This window comes from Pygocentrus nattereri, chromosome 25 (assembly GCF_015220715.1).
Source record: "Pygocentrus nattereri isolate fPygNat1 chromosome 25, fPygNat1.pri, whole genome shotgun sequence".
In the NCBI taxonomy this organism is placed as follows: domain Eukaryota; kingdom Metazoa; phylum Chordata; class Actinopteri; order Characiformes; family Serrasalmidae; genus Pygocentrus; species Pygocentrus nattereri.
This window is the reverse complement of record NC_051235.1, coordinates 16,312,809-16,331,995: the sequence shown is the minus strand read 5'-3', so window position 1 is coordinate 16,331,995 and position 19,187 is coordinate 16,312,809.

Here is a 19,187-nt window from a genome sequence, read left to right as displayed (position 1 = left end):
CAAGTTGGTGAGGCAGCCATGCTTGGGTATAAAAAAGCATCTGGAAAAGAAAGTTTGTAATAAGAAAAATTTCTTCTGTGAGTGACTGTAATCATAATATGTAATAAAAACATCATAATATGACCAAAAGATTAAGGAAATCTCTGTGCATGAAGGGCAAGGCCGAAAACCCACCATGAATTGCGTGTGACGTTTTATTCCTCAGATGGTACTGTGCTAAAAACTGGCGTGGTTCAGTGAATAATACCACCTAGTGAGCTCAGAAATACTTTGACAAACCGATGTCAAAAACACTGCTCATCACCATATAGACTGTAATATGCATAGAAGAAGCCATATTTTAACAACATCTACAAACGCTGCTGACTTCTCTGGGCTTCAGACAATCTGAAATAAACTGATGCACAGTGGAAATGTGTATTGGGTTATGAAATGATTTACCTTTTTCTTCTCTAGTCCATAGAAGAAACGGACCATCAAAATTGTTAACAGTATAAAGGTTAAAAGCCAGGGTCTGTCATGGTTTGAGGGTGTATAAGCACTCAAGGCATGAGTAACTTGCACTTGCACTGCTGAAAGATACATAAAATTTTCGAGCAACAAATGCTACCTTTTAGATGACATCTTTTTCAGGGATGACTATATTTATGCCAAGCCATGTTCTGCATGTTACAACAGCATGGCTGCTGATTCAGAAAGTGTGATGTTACAAGCATAAAATCCATCAACAAAGTATGGTTGTGCAGCTGTAGACTTTTTTTGAAGCATGTAAACCTCTTGAACAATGTGGCAAAACTTAATAGAATTCATGCTGCATCTGGTGTGCATAGTTTTGTATGTGATTTCTAGCAACCTTAACACACTTAGACACTGATTGCAACAACATTACATTAATTGCATGATTCCAGCCTTGGCAACAATCTAAACAAAAGCTCTTACAATTACCTGCAGTCACCCACTGACCTTCTTTTAAGCCCAGTCTTCTTAAGAAAACCTCCATCTGATCCTGGATAGGGCCAAAGGGCACGTGCTATTAGTCTTTTCAAAGGCCAAGCTGTTGAGTCAAAGGACTTGCTTAATTAGTGTGGGGGGAAGATGTCTGTTTGTTACCTAACATTTCCACTGCAAACATTAGATGAACTGATTGAGCATCTGAATTATTATATTACAAAATTATACATTACAAATTCATGTAGCTGTTTAAGGGAAAGGGGAAAGATCACTTAGGTCAAGATGCCACAGACATAGTGACGATTACAGCTGATTAGGAATGGAAAGGTGAATTGAGTGGATTGTGAGATTAGCTGAGCACATTCTAAGTAGGCAGAAGACACTTATGTGGTTTCCCTTTTCCTCACTGAGCTGTCTGTCTCTTTCTACTATTCCACAAGCTCAGTTTACTCATAAGGACTGAGGAAACCAATCACATGACTTCAGTCATTGGATTTGCCTCATTTGTGTAATTGAATACAGAAATAATTTACAGTCTCTCTCTGTCTCTGTCTCTGTCTCTCTCTCTCTCTCTCTCTCTCTCTCGCTCTCTCGCTCTCTCTCTCTCTCTCTCTCTCTCTCTCTCTCTCTCTCTCTCTCTCAATGCCAAGGGGTCAAACTTCCCCTATGACGGATCACAGGGTCAGAATGTCAAGGAACCTCTATGAGGTTAAATGATCATCTGTCTGTTCAAGTATAGAAGAAAACACATGACCATTGCCAGTAATGACTAAACGAGGAGCTACCAGCCAGCGGGTGAAGAGGGCACTCTGGTGAGCTGTTGCTGTCTTCCTGTCAGTGTGTTATCTGTCCATAGGGACTGATTTATAGAGCCCTACTCCCACTGGACAGCCCATTAACCTTCAAGGTTTCTGGAAAACACACAGAGACTAGTTAATTCAGATCAAGTGTCCAAACACACCCAATGACACAAATCTCAAAATACAAATCTAAAGTCTGTTAGTAGTAGTTATTTGTTTATACCCCTTTAAAGTCACAGTTACTTGGCAATATCATAAGCATGTTTGACATTAATTATTTCTCGCTTGTAGCTTACCAAAACTAGGGATGTGCATTCTGACTAATTTTAATATTCGGGTATTTGTAAGAGTTAGTGAATGAATACTTGATTCACTACAAAGAATAGGATGTTACAGCGCTGTCAAATCTCATGCACTGGCCATGGGACTCATGCATATAGATCTAATCGCATGCTTTCATGCCACACTCAACATTTCTCACACATTTTTACTTCTCACCTTAAAACGACCTACTGATGGAGCTGAATGCTCATTAAGTTTGCTCTTACTGGAGCTGTACCAATTAAAAAAAACATTCTGGACCAGCAATCACGGTTTACATGAATTTATAAGAAGGCCAGCACACTAGCTAGTCAGTCACTGCCTGTGTGTTTTAGATCAGTGGAGGGACCAGTCCAGTACCCATAGCAACAGGGAACCAATGATAGATTATTTAGGCCTAAATAACTCACTGGATCAGTAAGGCACTTTTTAACTGGTCTGTGTTCTGTGTTCTCTGTAACTGCACTGTATTCTGCCATCATTGGAATAGACTGACCAGTTCAGCAGAAAGATAATAAATTATCAACAAAAGCAGAACTTATCAGCTTTCATTCTGTACAGAAGGGTTAAATGTTGGCACTCCTCTTCAAGTCACTTAACATGATAGAACATTGTTAATGGGTAAGTTAAGCAAAAATTATATGTACACAAAAATAATGGCTTTATTTTAAATGGATATATATCATGATGATGTGCAGGCAGGTCAGATTAGAACATAGGTAAAGATGATTCTGATAGAACTTTTAATTTATTTTTTTAGGATACAGTTGCCATGGCTGGAAAATTAAAAAATTCGGTATGCATTGAAAAATCACATGCTGTAGACTCAAAAGAAATAACACAGTTAAACTTTCCAATTGGGAATGTAATCTAGTATTTGAAACACCAATTAAATTATTTTAAAAGCAGATTCTAAACTTCCAAATGTTGTCATATTTATGTTTGGAAACAGAAAAGGAGTTGTTCTAATACTGTATTATGTTCAAGAAAGGTCATGCATTTTTCAGCATATATACAGTGGGCTCATTTTGCTAAGGACTCTTATTGTAGAGGGCGAGGCTAGGAGCCACCACTGTGTGTGTGTGTGAGCAAAGCCAGAGAAAGAGGATTGGATATGAGCTGGACAGCGAATGAGCTGTTAGTAAAGAGAAAACTGCTTATGTATGGTGTAGCTGTGGCCAACAAAAGCTGGTTAATAAAGCACCACAAATCGCAAACGTCCACAAGTAGTTTATCTTTTAGTAGTGGTAAATAATTAAAGATTATTTGAATTCTGGACATCCTCACCACCCTTGGAATCACTGGCTCTGCGTGAAAGTGGTTGAAGTCCTATCTGGAGGATCGCTCTTATCAGGTAACATGTAGAGGGTCCACATCCTCTCCATGCAGGCTCTCCACTGGTGTCCCACAAGGCTCGGTGCTGGGTCCTCTTTTTTTTCTCTTTACATTAGCTCTCTTGGTGATGTAATCTCTCATGGCTTCTCTTATCACTGTTATGCTGATGACACTCAACTAACGCTTTCTTTCTCACCCTGTGACACACAGGTTTTCAGTTGCATCTCAGCATGTCTGTCTGACATCTCTTCATGGATGGCAGCTCACCACCTGAATCTCAATTCTAGCAAGACTGAACTGCTATTCACCCCTGCAACTACAGGTCCTCATCATAATCTTGCCATCTCATTCGAGAACTCTCTGATTGTTCTGTCTGTAGAGGCAAAAAGGTTTGGTGTGATTCTGGATGGCCAGTTATCGTTCTTGACTCACATCACAAACCTAACTCAGTCATGTAGATTTCTACTGTACAACATCCGGAGGATCCGACTCTCTCGCTTGAGAGGCCACCTAGGTGCCAGTGCTGTCTCTGGTCATCTCAAGGCTTGACTACTGCAACTCTTGGCTAGTCTTCCCATGCAGGCCATCAAGCAACTCATCCAGAATGTAGCAACACGGCTTGTCTTCAATCTCCCCAAGTTCAGCCACGTCATCCCACTGCTGCATAGCCTTCACTGGCTTCCTGTAGCTGCATGCATCAGATTTAAAACCCTAATGCTTGCTGACAAAGCCAAAAATGGACCAGCCCCTCCCTACTTGATGGCAATGGTGAAATCTCGATCTGTACCACGAGCACTTCAAGCTTTGAGTACAGCTCAGCTTGACCCACCATCCTTCAAGGCATGTGGAAGACACGCATTAAGACTGTTCTCTGTACTGGCACCCAGGTGGTGGAACGAACTCCCACTGGCTGTCCGAACAGCAGAGTCTCTTGCTGTCTTTGAACGCAGACTGAAGACACATCTCTTTATACAGCACTTTAATGAGCACTGAATTAAGTATTCATTGTAATGTTTTGTACTGCACTTATATATTGAATTGACTAGCTTTCTCTCTAACCAATTGGTAACTAGCAAAGATACTGTCTCTAGATAGACAAAGCACTTTTTGTAAGTCGCTATGGATAAATTTAAATGTAATCGGTTATCGTTGTGCTTACAGTCTTGTTTTCCAGAAATACAAAGAATTATTTAACATTTTTGACAAGTTTGTGCATTGCTTGATGATAAAAGTAATAACTCTCAACTTCTAAGGATAAAAAGGATACAACTTTTCCCCGTCAATGAGCTGTTAAAATGTACAAGAAAGAAATCTGTGAAAGCAAAACCGAAATTTTCACTTAAGTACTCTGGTGTTTCTGTTTTTTGGTTGCAACACTGCAAAGGCCCTTCTAAAGATAGGGACAGGCTGCAGACTGTACTGAGTTTCATATGGAGAACTTGGCTCAGGCAGGAGACTTCCTATGCCTTCTAAGGTAAAGGCCAGGCCAGTGACTGTGCTGGGTTTCATGCAGAGAATTTGGCTAAGGCAGAATCCTAATCTTTCATGAAGAGCCAGGGGGAGCGCTAATGACCTGAGTGAGTCATGATATAACCATAACAACGGCTTCAGCTTCAATCCACAAATTTGGCAGCACCTGCAGACATACACTTGCTAGAATCTAATCACCAACTAACATTTTAGATTAAACCAGTTTTAAGCACATCACCACTTCATTTAAAAAAAATTTGTTTCAGCATGTCACCCCAAAGCACGTGGACCACAATAGTCCAACCAACAAGCAGCACCCAGAAAGAAATAATGGGTAAACTTTGTTTCATCCATGCAATATTCAAGAACAAACAAGTGATACTAGAGGAACAGAAACATACTCAGAAAATCCAAACACTTTTCCTACTAGATTGTCCATGTAAACAGGAGTGCATCAGGCCTTAAGGTCAAAGAAATGAGAATGTAGATTCAGCATTCTTTAACAGCAAGGTATCTAAAAAAAGAAATCACCTATTCCACCTTTACTCTATTAATGTTTCATATTTAAGCTACAAGACCAGCCACTGAGGTATTGATCTCCATGTTATTGCTTACAAATCACTGCTGTGTATCTACTATCCTAATTTCAAGTTTCAGTAATGCTGGTTTCTTAATCTAGTTAAGGATGTTCTTCTTTGAACTAGTAAATTTGACCTTAATTTACCCCCATTTGCATCCTGAGATGCAAACTGGTACTGAAAAGGCAAACCGGGACACGTTTAGCTGGTGAAAATCTGAGTCACAGGGCGGATTTGATCTTCTTCATTAATGTCTTTCTAATCCGCCGTAATTATAATAATAAACATTACATAATTCATGCAGCTGAGAGGCAGGCTTTACGGAGCTCAGCTTGCAGATTAATAAACTGCTTATTTCACATGGCATCCTTGACATAAATAATGTATAAGCAATTAATAAAGCTCAACATAGAATCAGCACTGAGGCCCATTTATAAATGAATGATTAGTCTTCCTTCTGTGTTCAGTAAAGAGGTAGCATGACAACAAAACACTGAAATTCAAACCTGAAATTCTTTAATACATTAATTGATTGCACAGTACACTTCTACTCTCTTTTTTATAGTTATACATTGAAAAATTGTGTTTTGGTGTGAGAGAAGTTAGGGAGGACCTGGACTGGGGACATTTAGCTGAGGTGACTCAAGGTCAAGAGAGGTGTTTACACAGACGCATGCACACTTACACACAGAGCAGCCGGTCACAGCAGGCTTTCTCCATTAAAAGCTCACACCTTACAGTCGCAGGTGATGGAGATGTTCTTTGGCATGCTGTGCAGAGGACGCACATTGCTTGAAATATCTGTCTGAACCCAGTGGCCCCAGACTGTTCACTCTGGGGGTTGGTGTCTCGACTTCACTGCTCAAATATTAGTAGGGCTGCACTCAAATTACATATTAGGGTTTTCTTACTGTCCGTATGACAACTTTCACGGATTTTGGCCTGTGTATAGCCCATTTACTCTTTATTCAAGTGAAACTCTCTTTTTTTTAGATAGCTCATAATTAGCTGATAAGCTATCAAGGTATGGATGCACAAATGCATTGTAAGTACATAAAACAGTTTACATCAATTTTGTGCAGTCACACCCTGTGTTCAAAGTTGAAAACGGTCAAAGTATTCAGTATGGTTACTATGTGAAGGCAGTGCACGATTTCCAATCTATCATTCAATAAATGTCGAAACATCTAGCTAACAACAGTTGCTAAATGTGCTGCAAACCAGGACAGAAGAGCTGGTTAGTGTTAGCTTAGTTAGCACGATAACCGCTCTGCTCACCACAGAAAATGCTCGATTCTGGCTTTACAAGTTTAGATGATGACTCTAATCTAATGGAGTGCAGCCAACTAACTGGTGTTAGAGGGACAGAAAAGCAAAGTTAATGTATGTTTGGCCCAGTAGCCTGTTTGCTAACTTAACCTTAGCAGTCAGGCTGCAGATCCAGTCAGTGAAAGACACCACAGCGGGAGGTTTGACTTCTGCTAATTGGTGCTCTGCTGAAGTAAGTGTAGATAATAAAAACTGTGTCTGATAGAGCAAAGTCAAGCAACTGGTGCTGAAGCAACAGTAAATTGATATTGAACCTGTTCTGCACTGTTAGAAATAAACATACTATGCAGGTACATGATTCATTCATAAAGATACAAAAAACATAAGTATACCCTCAAAGGTACAGCAGTGGCTTTAAGGTCCAATGGTGTACCTTAAATGAGTTTTCAGAGTGGAAAAGTAGATATTTGTACCTTTTCATAACTGAATGTTTTAAAACACAACAATAAAACAAACGGCCTGGAGACCAGATGGGGTGTGTGGAGTTAATACAACTTAAAAAATATAATTTCAATGGATTTTGGTTATTATATTCCCTGACTGTGAGTACCACCACAGTGAAAAGAGGGGTACTGTCCCAGTAACACTGTCGTACCTTTTTTTTCTGATAGTGTGTGGTGTGTGCAGCTGTAGCTAAGCTAATGAAGTGTCAAAAGTAGCAAAGAGCCACAGATAATAGTACAGGCTCGGCTCCAGCTAACCGATACTAAATGACAGTAGCTTAGAGGATAAAGACTCATATCTGACAGGGCAAAGTTCAGTGACTGGTGTTGGGGTGAAAGCCAAAGTGTGGAGGTGCTGTGTCCCTTCACTCTGTTCTACTCCTACATGGCCTGTGTGTGTCTGTGTTTGTATATGTGTGCATATGTGTAAGGGTGGACAACATAGACAGGCTGCTAACTAGCTACAGCTGCTAAAGGAGAACCCTACACTGACCACAAACATCTGGTACACTCCTGATCAAAATCTTAAGACTAGTAAAAAAATTGCAAGAAATTACATTTTGCACTGATAGATCTTAATAAGGTTCAAATTGGAGCTTCAGAATGCTAAAAGAAGAAATGGGAGCAAGAGAAAAGATTTTGAGCAGGCAATTTATTGACATCTGCATTTACACTCAAACATACTTTTTTCAGCTGATCAAAAGTTCATGTCATTTTCTGTCGTGTTCACACTGTCTAGACCTCCTGATGGCAAAAGCAAAAGCAAAAAAGCAAAAAGCAAAACAAACAAAAAAACAAAGCTCACTGACCTTGAACATGCTAGGATTGTTGAGCTGCATAAGCAAGGCTTCTCACAGCGTGCCATCGCTGCTGAGGTTGGATGCAGTAAGACAGTCATTTGGTGGCAAGTGGCAGATCCAAAAAAATTTCACTGGCTGAGCCACAGGATCCAATTGGCTGTCTGTCAAGACACAGGACGATCCTCGACCCAAATTAAGGCCATTACTGGTGCTGACTGCAGCTCAATAACCATCAGACGGCATCTGCAAGGGAAAGGCTTCAGAAACAAAAAATTTATTCAAAGGCCACATCTCCTTCAACGCCACAAAACTGCCTGTTTGGACTTTGCAAGGGAGCACCAAACATGGGACATTGAAAGGTGGAAGAAAGTTTTATTCTCTGATGAGAAAAAATTTAACCTTGACGGTACTGATGGTTTCCAACGTTACTGCCGTGACAAGGAGATCCCACCTGAGATGTTTTCTACGCGGCACAGTGGGGCCATCATAATTTAGAGTGCTTTTTTCCTTCAATGGAACACTGGAGCTTCAGGTTGTGCAGGGGCATCAAACAGCAGCTGGCTATGTGGAGATGTTGCAGCGGGCATCCCTCATGACTGAGGACCCTCGTCTGTGTGGTAATGACTGAGTTTTTTAATAGGACAATGCTGCAGTTCACAATGCCCACCTGACAAAGGACTTCTTCCAGGAGAATAACGTCACTCTTTTGGACCATCCTGCGTGCTTCCCTGATCTAAGTCTGATTGAGAACATTTGGGGATGGATGGCAAGGGAAGTTTACAAAAATGGACATCAGTTCCAGAGAGTGGATGCCCTACGTGAAGCCATCTTCAACATTTGGAGCAACATTCCCACTAGCCTCCTGGAAACACTTGCATCCAGCAAGCCTAAACAACTGTTTGACATGATCAACAAGAATAGTGGAGCTACTCATTACTGAGTCCTTTTTTTTGACACTTTGATTCCTGTTTTGAGGGAGGTTTGGGTTTTTTTTTTAGCTATGGTCTTAAACTTTTGACCAGCTGATGAACAGCCTATTTCAGTTAAATTGTTGTTTTCAATAAATTGCCTGCTCAAAATCTTCTGTCTCTTGCTCCCATTACTTCTTTTAGCATTGTCAAGCTCTACTTAGAACCTTAAGATCCAATAGTGCAAAATGTAAATTCTTGAAATTTTTTAACTGGTCTTAAGATTTTGATCAGGAGTGTATTTTTACATAAATTGTTAATAATGCGGTGGGTCCACCAGACCACTGATAACAAAAACATGAACACCACATAAGGAAAACTCATTAAACTCATTGACATACCATAAGCACATTGACAGTGACCCTCATTCACAATGTAGCCAAGCATCAAATATGTTCTGCTAAACATTCTTATGAGGTATTTTTTCTGGCTCTGATTTTACCCCATCTTTTTATCAGTACTGGACAGTACTAATCAGTCAGTCCCCCTTGAAATATGTTTAGTTGGCAGTTTCGTTGACACCTCGTAATTTAAAAACACCATCATTTTAAAATCCCGACATTTTTTAATGCTGTGGTGCACCTTATTACCCCTAATAATGCCCATCCATTAAGCTACCCTTCTTAAAAATTTTCCTTATTCATGAGCTGATGATGGCTGGCACTGTCATTACAAGGCAACATAAGTCTTAATATATTTGTACTCCATCTTGTCTTGACAGCAGTGAAGGGGAATGCAAATTGTTCTTGAGGCAAGCCCTATGCCTGCAGTCATTGGTAAATGAACTGTTTGAATATCAGCTAGGGCTGTAATGATTACTGCTACACTGTACTGTACGGTAGCATACTGACCACTGTGTTGGGCAAGTGACCACCACAACCACATATTTTCATGTGGTTTCATTTGCCCTTTATATTAGCCATGCATGACTAGCACTGCAACAGCAGGCATTCATGTGCACTGCATGTCTTTCTGTATAATATAAGTGAATATATATAACCCCATAGCCCCACCACCCAACTCATATCACAATGGTACCAAAACATAATTTGCTATCACAACATCCCTAAAATCATGAATGCATTCAAACAGAATAAAATACACTGCAATCTGGCTAAAAGGAAAGAAAAAGTTCACTGCTCATCTTATTCATTTTGAATGGTTGATGATTGAGAAGAAAGGACAGAGAAAGATTTTACCATGGAGTGTAATCAAATGTTTGAATTTGGAGTTGAACTAAGGGTGGTTGATATTATTATTATTATTATTATTATTATTATTATTATAGTAGTAAGTAGTAGCAGTAGTAGTAATCTGCAAATAAATTTGAATCTTTATGTTCTGAAAAATCTTGGTCTTAACTCTGTCTTCTCTACTTCTGGTCTTGGCCTTGACTATAACACTGTTAACAGACACAATCATTTGGAAGGTCAAGTTTAATTTGGTGTGCAGGAGGAATTGGCCTGTCATCATTTTAGGTATTTCAAAAATATTTCCCATTGCTTAGAACAGAAAAAGAATACATGGAATATTTTGTTTGTTGTATGCAACTACCATATGAGGTGATCTGTACCTGATTATTTGGATGAATTGGCAATGTATCTTTGTATTTCAATCATACGTGATCTACGAAACAATAAGTTAACTTGTGGAATGATGACTCAAAGTTAAAGCCCTACACAAATCTGTTTGAAATATTTCCATATCGTGACTTAGATTGTGCCTTTTCACTTAACGTGAGAACATCTATCAGCTGCTTCCATGCCCATCCAGGTTTGGTGGGGCCAACTCAAGCAGGATGTTTGGAGATTTTCGGAATCAAAAACCATGAATAAAAAGCAAAGGAAATTAATGCAACTAATGCAAGTCACAAAAAATATCCAGAAATAGTGACGTCAATATATAATAGGTATAATTTGTTGCTTATACTCATATCTAGGTATGTGCTGTAAACTACCTCATACCACTTAGTTCAATACCTGCTCTTATGTAAATACAACAAATCTGTCTTAAATGCTATGTAAATATGCAAATAGATATACTTTAACTTATGCCTATTTTTATTTATTATTTTTCTTTTTATTTCTGCCTAATATATGTAAGTTTATCTGCAAATATATATGTCTTGCTACTGTAACAATGCAATTACCCTTCAGGATCAATAAAGATCTGTCAATCTGTCTGTCTGTCTGTCTGTCTATCTAATAACAACAGTTAAAACAGTAACAATACATAAAATAATAAATGATAATATTTTTCACCTGATTTTTAAAGTGAATCATACTTTGTTTTCCTAACTCTTCTAGAATATTAAAATTTTGAGATAATACTTGATAGTGACAGCCCTCATTTCAATAAACCTGCTTATGTTGTTTCAGACAAACAGAATAAAATACACTGCACTCTGGCTAATAGGGAAAAAACAGTTCACTGCTCATCTTATTCATTATGAATGGTTTATGATTAAGAGGAGTTTAATTTGGTGTGCAGGAGGAATTGGCCTGTCATCATTTTAGGCATTTCAAAAATATTACCCATTGTCAATTCAGAATTTCAGTATTGACTAAGATATGCTTGTATGATAGTCACTGTTGTCATACTTCTGCCTGACACTGAGGAGCACTGGATGGGTCAGAGATTGAGAGTCCCCCCCAAGGGCACCTACGCTCCTCATGTGCTGCTTATTACCGGCCATAAATTACACCCTGGGGCAGCCCGTGGCCACGATTAATCACATGACTCCTTGCAATGGGATTAATTCAACGGCCTTGGTCTGTGGCCCCTCACACTTAATCACAAGCATACAAATAAACAAATAACTGCTCACATGTGCAGAGGGTGAGAGGAAGAGCCACACACTCACACCAGCACACCCCATACACACTGTATTGAGTCATACATGAACTAAAACACATTTACTTCCACAGCCACTTTAACATGACTTGAGTAAAGACAGGTATTAGACTGCATGGTGACCCAGGTGCCAGGTGTCAGGAAGTATGGCAGTAACTCAATACTCCACTGCAGCACTCGCTGTCCACTCCCCAGGGGCAACAGAGTGTGGCCGTGTCCATCATAATGCACCATGCATGTTCAAAACAACAACCTGTACAGTCCACAGCAACAGCCTAGCAAAGCATGTTATTTCCACTACATTACATGGATAGTAACACAGCTACAGCAAGTGGCCTTCTTTCACTCGTTTAAGTTTTTTTTTTTTAGCAGAATTAAAATAGGTAGAAATCTGTCTGATTTACAGAAGTCTGATGGCCTATGAGTAAGAGCTTTGTTTGTTTGCAACAAGCTGACATCACTTTGTCAGTAATTCTGTACTTCCGGCATACTCTAAATTCTGTACAGTACACATGCTCACAATCTTGTTCTATAGACATTTGGCATCACATTTCATCACAAGGCTTTCTTGTTACTGTATGAGGATGCTGATGTGAGCATTTTTGACCATATTTGCATTCTCCCATGGATGGATTTTAGATTTTTGAAAACAGAGGGCACAGAGATTTTTTTTTTAAACAGAAAAAAATAGTATAGAATCTAAAATATGGTCACTCCTCCATCTACTGGCATTATTTGACTTTGATGTTTTCAGATTTCCAGAAGAGAGCAACCTGTTCAGTGTGGCCAGATTCCCAGATTAGCATTTTATGTACTTCATATGAAAATAAGCATATATATATATATATATATATATATATATATATATATATATATATATATATATATATATATATATATGTATATATATATTTATATTTATTTATAAATATATTTCATTAGAAACCATGATTAAAAAGCAAAAGAAATTTATACAATTAACACAAGACACAAAATATATCCAGAAATAGTGATGTCAATATATAATTAGGTATACTTTGTTGTTTATACTCATATCCAGGTATATGCTGTAAACTACTTCATACCACTTAAGTGCAGTACCTGCTCCCATGTAAATACAACAAATCTGTCTCATATGCTATGTAAACATGCAAATAGATATACTTTAACTTATGCCTATTTTTTATTTATTATTTTTATTTTTATTTCTGCCATAGTTTATCGGCAAATATATGTCTTGCTACAGTAACAGTGCAATTATGCTTCAGGATCAATAAAGATCTGTCAATCTGTCCATCTATCTAATAACAACAACAACAACCTTCCCAGAAGGTTCAAGCCTTCCCAGAAGAGTTGAAGCTGTAAAGGGTGGGCCGACATCATATTAAACCCTATGTATTAAGAATGGGATGTCACTCAAATTCACATGCACGCGAAGGCAGATAAGCAAGTACTTTTGGCAATTTAGTATATGTCCTAATGCGATATATTAATCTTGCACAAAGCCAATACAATATGTATGAAAGCACTGGGCTGTATATCTGTATATCTTTTCTTCACCCATTCACATCAGCATTGCCTTGTTTTCAAAAGTGATTTATAGCCACAGATCAAGCATAGTCTTGGACTGAATGAAACTCTGGGGGTTTGTATTGAAGATTTATTAATCTAGGACTAATCTATTGCTCTGTTTCTAAGACTGTCCATGAAAAGACTGAATTTGGAAAGGTGGGAATTTGGAAGGGTGGAAGCTATAGTAATAACTAAGGTGGATGATATGGCAAAAGCACAACTTCACAAAACTTAAAGGGATTTTTGCTCTACATAATGTTCTTTTTTTTGAGGTTTGTAAGCAAGTTTAAATGAACAAAATGCACCAGCAAAGCAGTAGTGCTGCATTAAAAAAGGAGAAAAAAAACAATTCATAAAAATAAATGAAGAAAATTACACAACATCATAATGGGCTGATGTTGAGTACTCAGTTAACCTTTTGAGATGACAGTATTCAAATACTGAAATCACTGATCGGGTATTGGTTCTATTTTATCACAGAAATAGGGAGAAAACATGCAAACGATTTAGTGAAATGAGACATTTTAACAGGGTAAAATGCACTTATTTTAACCAAAACAGTGCCAGCTAAAATTAGCTGAAACTTAAAGTGTCCCAAAATGTAGTTTAGTCACTTTTTAGAGCTGTCGCACATCATAGCGATATGATCACTACGAGTTAAATAAACTTTGGCTGAGTGTGTTAATGCACAATAAAATTGTCAAACATATTGCACTGCTGCTGGATTTGCCTGGGATGGAAGCTGACCTCATTAAACACATGCTTATGAAAAGAAATAGATTACTAGTGATTAAAAAGAAACAAATACAGCAAACGTCATAAAGAAGATTACAGAGGAACTGTGCAGAAGACAGTACTGAAGAGCAACTGGAGTGGTCTACAAAATGAAAATTTTGAGCAATGTACTGAGAAAATCTCTCTTGTAGTCACAGTTTTACAAAAATGAACCAGAAAGAAAACTGTCATTTACAGGTTAACCACTTTAAAAATGTTTTCACTCCAGAGAGTGTGAGCAAGAGTGGTTGGGGATTGTGGGGAGAGATAAAACACTGTCTCTAAAGAGTAAATAAACACAATAGACACAGTTTTTCATCACAAGTTTATATATGTATGTCTGTATGTAACTGTATTAGGCTAAAGGGTGAATGTCAGTTTATGTGTGTAGACTTTGTCAACAAACTGCACATAAACATATATGAAAAATGAATGGTCCGGCTTTCTGACTGGCACACTGAAGTACTGTCATTTAGGATATAGCTTTTTTAAATCTACTAGCTTTGTTAGTTTTGTAAACTTTGATGATTTACAACAATTAACAAACATCAAATAAACAAACATTGCTCACCGCCACCCTCTAAACATGTTAACAAACCTCAAATAAACAAACATTACTCACCACTGCCCTTTAAACATGCTACTCACAAACATTAAATTAACAAATATTACTCACCACTGCCCTCTAAAGGTGTTACTGACAAATGTCAAATAAGCAAATATTAAAGGTGGTAAAAGGTGCCCACTAAAGGTGTTAGTAAAAAAAATCAAATAAACAAACATTACTCACCATTACCTTTTAAAGGTGTTATAACACCAGACTCAAAAAATGCGTTTTCAGCTTTTCATTTTATTTACGATTTTCCTTTCTCACACATACATACATACATTTGCCTGAACCCAATGGATGAAAATGTGCCCAAATCACATTGTGTTTGGTGCCATGCTTATAAAAGATAAACAGGCGGAAAATAATTATGAGCTTAAAAACGTGCTTTCATGTATTAACTGATTTATTAACTGACAGGCCTATAGCTAACATTATAAAAGTACTGTATTAACTCTTGCTGCTCACACGTTTTTAATGAATGGGACAAAATATACTTGGGGCAGGTGTCCTTGTACCAGGGCACACTGCCTAAGAACAACGTTTATGTGGCAGAGAGAGAAAGAGAGAGAGAGAGATTTACAATGATTCATGACTACTGTCCATGGGGGAAGGGGAAGAAGTTTGAGAAAAGTAAAAGGACAGTGCCAGGCGGGATGTGTTGCTGCGTTTCAGAACAGGTGGAAACAGCGGGGGCAGTGAGGCAGGACGCCACACAGCGCCTCTTTCTCTCTGTCAACTCTTCCACTCCTCCTTCCACCCCTCTCCTTCAATCTCTTTCCCCTATTACCCACCCCCCTCTCTCTTTCCAAACCACTGGCTCCAACAGCTCCACCACTGATAGAATAAATTAAATGTCATTTCAGGTGTTAAATAAAAATGAACAGGGATCTAAGTGGCAACATATGCTAAATCAGCATGTGACACTAATATTGTTCCAGATGTGTTTATTAGCAGAACACACCTCTTGCCATTGATGTTGCAGGGCAATGCATGAAAATAATGCTTAAAAAAATGCTTCGCCACAAGCTCTGTTTTATCCTGCATGTAAACACGGTCACTACAGTAGCTCTGTCATTTAAGAAATGTTTGAGAACAGCACTGCTGTGTCTGATCCACTCAGACCAGTGCAACACACACTAACACACCATCACCACGTCAGTGTCACTGCAGTGCTGAGAATGATCCATCACCCAAATAGAACCTGCTCTGTGAGGGTCCATGGGGGTCCTGACCACTGAAGAACAGGGTAAAAGGGGGCTAACAAACCATGCAGAGAAACAGATGGACTACAGTCTATAATTGTAGAACTACAAAGTGCGCCTATATAGTAAGTGAAGCTGATAAAATGGACAACGAGTGTAGAAATGAGGAAGTGGTCATAATGTTATGCCTGATCGGTGTATTTCATTAATGTAAAACCAATGTACACATTTGAACAGCACTGTCAAATAAATTCAAATCAGTGTTTTCTTACTGTTCCTTATATTTTACCTGCATTCAAAATAATATATCTATTAATTCCTTATAAATTTTCCTAACTCTATCTGCACAAAAACTAAACCCTAGTTTTTGAGAATGTGTGGAAAATCTTTGGTAGGCTATCCAAATAATCTTGGACCACATTATTTAGCACGCTGTGCAAAGTCCTCTCTAGTTCTCTATTAATTCTCTTTCCCAAAATGGCAGTCATCACCTTTGAAGCATTGTCAAAAGTGAAAAAACCACCTCTTGCCATGGACGTGGCCTGGCAATGCACTAAAATTGACAAAACAAACTCTTACAGTCTGCCGCTAGCCACAATGAAAATCTGGGATGATAAAACAAGACAATATTGGATATTACAGGTACAACCCCAATTCCAAAGAAGTTGGGACATTGTGTAAAACAAATAAAAACAGAATGCAATGATTTGCAAATCCTTTTCAACCTATATTCAATTGAATACACTACAAAGACAAGATATTTAATCAAACGGATAAACTTTATTGTTTTTTGCAAATGTTATCAATTCCACGTTTTGGAGTATGAAGTCTCTCTGGATAGTGGCAAGGCAATGAAGATAAGAACTCACAGATTTGCTAGTGTTTGCTCATTCAGTGCTTATAGTCCAAATGAGACAATTCTTACTGCTGTGAACACTGTGTCATAAAATGGTTTGCGGGAATAGAATCCTGAGATTTCAAGGTTTGTAACAGCATGCTGCATCAACAGACTGCTGGACGATTTGATGCATAACATGGTATATAAAAAAATGGAAGAGAACATTTTGACGGAAGGGTACCTGGAACAGTGATCTAGAGAAGGTAAATAATAAATATTTCCAAACATAACTGCCAATCGAGTTTCTCTGAAAATGAAACAGGAATGGGTATCAATGTGCTGAATACCAAAATTTTGCGAATGTGTCCTCAATCAGAAATCACAAAAGACCTTGCTACAACACTGCAACCACTGAAATGTAAAATATATGTATGTTTGTTGTATTAGTCCTGAGGCCACCACACAATCAGGAATTGCAGAAATATACCACAGCTGCTCCAGGGCCAGCTTTGAATTTGAAGAAACCTGGCCTAAAAGATAGTTTTAAGTATTCCCTAGTCAGCTTTCTCATTTCTCTTATCATAATTATTCTGTGTAGCCCAGAAGAAAATGTGTTCTCCTTCTGAGTCTTGGTTCTTCTCAGTGTTTCTTCTTCTTCCTCTTAGGGATTTTGTCTGACAATGACGCCCTCAGCTCGCTCATAAAGGTCTGTACTCAGATTTACATAAAGCTGCTTTGCGACAGTGTCTGTTATAGGAAGGACAATACAAATAAATTTGACTAGAACTGATCTGAATGGCTGAAGAGAGCCCGGAACTGGTATACGAATAATACATAAAATCAAGAAGAAAAAAAAGCGCCAAAGCTTAAAAACTGATTAAAATGATTTTTTCTCTCTGAAATAGCTTTAAAATGTGGATCTTTAGTTTCAGGACAGAAAATGTCACTTTTAGACCATAAATGACAAAGGAATAGCAGCTGTGTTGGGTTTAGAAATGAAGAGCAGAGGAACTCAAGCGTTGACTCCGAGCACGTTTAATTTAACACAGATCAGTCGGTGCTGGCTGGTATGGTGCCTTTGCATGTGCAAGGGTGTCGGATCCCAATCTGACAGTGTTTCCATGGTGATAGGAGAAGGGATTTTCTTCTCTTCCAGTAGTGCTGCGGAAATCCCCTGTGGGGGTTCAGCATCACTCCTCAGAGACAGAAAGCACTTGGCTGGTGTCCATGTCCACTCACATGCATCGTCAGTCAAAAGTTTAGGAACTCTTAGCTTTTCAAAATGATGTTAATATACACGTTTCCATTTTTGGTTTGCAAAGAATTAACATACTAAAGACAAAGTTAATAGTGTCCTCTGTATGCCTCTTTTTCCTTTCTTCCATGCTGTTAGGGAAATTGCTTTGAGTTTTTTGTTTTTTAAGATATCAGGGATATTTCAGGAATAGTTTTTCAAATCTCCAAAGTTCAGTCTTAGATGTTGGTTGCATTCCCTGTTTGTCACAAGCCAAGCAATTCCAAATACATTGTGTCCATCGCTCTGAGAATAACAGCAGCTTCTTGATTTGATCTTCAAACTTCTTTTTGTCCTTTTCTCATTCTAGGCCTCTTAACAGATAAACATCTGGAACTTTCTTCCCTAGAATTTTCTCTCTTTCAATTTAAGGCTTTAAGTACTATTTATCCAGACAGATTTTGGTAATCTACCATATCTTGCACAGTTGTTAGGAGTCCCGTTTTCACTATATCTTTAAAAAGTCTTTCCATTCATTCTCTAAGCACTGGCCATCTGGGCTGGGGGCTGTTTTCTAAACCACATTCTTGACTGCTATTTTTTTTTTTGCTACTACTAGCAGTATCTGTAAGAGACACCAACACTTATTGCTTAGTGTGATGTGTGGCTTCACTCCCAGAATTGCTAATAAGGAATCTTTGACTCTTTACTCAGACTGCCAATGAAAAGCCAGAAGAGAGCCTTGCCAAAAACACAAAATCTATGCTTTCTTGACACTCTCTCCAGCATCCACCTGTCTGCTTCAGACTTATGTTTACCATAATTTGTGGAGCTCTAAAGAATCTTCTACTGAAACTCTTTCCAACAACTGGAGCTGGTAACTTCTCACTCCAGCTTGTGCTTTTAACAATAAATAAAAAGAAAACTGTCAAAACACTAAAGCACAATGCTTTAGTACGTAACTGCTAATATTACAGCAACAAAACCTTCCTTTCTTAATAGAAAAGTAAAAGTAAAAACCAAAATGTTATTCTGAAAATGTGAAAAGGCAGCAAAAAGTGTCCCCAAACTTTTGAAGGGCATAGTACAGTACAGCAAGTGTGTGCATG